This window comes from Geospiza fortis, unplaced genomic scaffold (assembly GCF_000277835.1).
Source record: "Geospiza fortis unplaced genomic scaffold, GeoFor_1.0 scaffold381, whole genome shotgun sequence".
In the NCBI taxonomy this organism is placed as follows: domain Eukaryota; kingdom Metazoa; phylum Chordata; class Aves; order Passeriformes; family Thraupidae; genus Geospiza; species Geospiza fortis.
In genome coordinates this window covers 4,415,819-4,418,117 of record NW_005054348.1, presented here as the reverse complement: position 1 = coordinate 4,418,117, position 2,299 = coordinate 4,415,819, and positions in this window count along the sequence as shown.

Sequence of the window (2,299 nt, the reverse complement as noted above, 5' to 3'; positions counted from 1 at the left end):
CTGGGTGGGCTGGAAAACGCCTCTGGGGCCGTCGGGCCCAGCCTGTGACTGAACGCCGCCATGGCAACTACGTCATGGCATTGGGCGCCACGTCCAGTCTTTTCTTAAACAACTCCTAAGACAGCGACTCCAACACTTCCATAGGCAGCCCAATGCAATGTCCAAGCACCCTTCCTGTGAAGAAAATCCTTCTGCACCTCCTGGTGCAGACTGAGGCCATTTGCTCGCATCCTGTCGCTGGTTGTCTGGAAGAATAGGCTGACCCCCACCTGGCTACATGCTCCCTTCAGGCAGTCAGAGAGAGGAGTAGTTGGGAACCTCCGAGACTCCTTTTCTCCAGGCTCAACACTGCCAGCTCCCTCAGCTGCTCCTCGCAGGACTTACACTCCAGACCTTTCACCAGCTCCATCACCCTTCTCTGGACACACTCCAGCATCTCAATGCCCTTCCTGAGCAGAGAAGCCCAGAACTGGTCACTGAACTCAAGGTGCAGCCTTACCAGTGCCAAGTACAGAGGTGCAATCACTGCCCTGATCCTGCCGAACATGCTATTAGTGATCGAGGCCAGGATGCCATCGGCCTTTTGGCCACCTGGGCACACACTGGCTCCTGTTCTGCTGCTGTCAACCAGCACCACCAGATCCCCCTCCACTGGGCCTCTTTCCATCCACCTTTCCCCCAGCCTGTAGAGTTGAGGTTGTTGTGGCCAAAGTGGAGGACCCGGCACTAAACACTCGCACCCAGCTTTGTGTCCTGTGGATTTACAAAGGGTAAACTCAATCCCCTCATCCAGATCATCCAGCAGCACTACCACTGTAACCCCTAAACTGCTAAACCATGTCACCCAGAGCCAGATCCAGATGCCTCTTGATTCCACCACTTCCCTGGGCAACCTATTCCAATGCCTGACCACCCTACCAGTAATTTTTTTTTCCAATATCTTCCCGGATCTCTCCTGTCTCAGCTTAAGGCCATTTCCCCATGTCCTGTCAGTGCAGGCATAGGAGAAGAGACCAGTTCCCACCTCACTACAATCTCCTTTCAGGCAGAAAGCAATGAGGTATCTCCTGGGCCACCTCTTCTCTAGACTACACAAACCCGGCTCCTTTGGCCATTCCTCATAAGACAAGTTTCTAGACCCTTCACAAGCCTTGCTGCCCTTCTCTGGATGTGCCCCAGCATCGCAATGTCCTTGAATTATTTGGGTTAGAAAGGATAATGTCATTGAATAGGTTAGGTCAGAAGGGACCATAAAGATCTAGCTTTAGCACTCGTGCCATGGGCAGGGACACCTTCTACTCTACCAGGTTGCTCAGAGCCCATCCAAGATAGCCTTGAACACTTCCAGTGTTGGGACTTACACAGCTTGTCTGGGCAATCTGTTCCAGTGCTTTACCACCCTGACAGTAAAGACTTTCTTCCTGATATCTAATCTAAACCTATGGTTCTTTCCACCCTGAGATGTCAGGGTAGCTGAGCCATGCTGCTGCTGTGGGTGCCTGGTGTGTGCCCCACCGTAGGCACCGAGCGCACCAAACAGACCCAGTCATATCAAGCTGCAGGGCCCAGCCATCAGGGCCCATGGCACAAACCGTGGAGACACACGGCTGCAGAGGGGGAAGGGGGCTCCAGGGGATGGAAGCTGAGCAGGGTCACCCAGATCTGGTAGCCAACAGGCACATGTCCTCAGGCTTTATGTATTACCAGGGGTGGAGGATACCCAGCCTCTATAGGCAAGAAATGCCAGGGTCTGACCATTCTTTAAAGCAAAATAAGCTTTTTCTCATGTTTAAATTTATTGTAGTTTGTGCCCATGTGATGTGAGTAACAGGAACTGAGTCAGACCATAATTTACTTCCCCCATCCTTTTCAGCAGAATCTCTTCTTAGGCTCTTGTTTCCTTCAAAATCTTTTGTTCAAGGTCACTGATGACTTAGTGAAGACAAATTTAGCTCTAGAAAGCCACCCTGCTGTCACTTACATTTCTGTTTGCGCCTCAGGATGGAAGACAGCAAATGATCTCGTTCCTCACATGAGCATTTTATGGATTTAATTTTGTCTCAGTGAGCTCAAATTAGGAGCTATCCCAGTGCCTTGCCAGAGAGTTGTAAAGGTGCATCCTGTTTCTCTGCCAGTTGCTCTGTGGATAATGACAGAGAAGACTCCCCAAGCTTGATGAACATGGGCTCTGTGGTACACTGGGCTGGAAACCCCCAGATCTCTAGGGCAGCCAACATTTTGACAGCACCCACACGTATCTCCTGTCCTAATTTCAGCACTACACAGAGCCTGGCTGGTC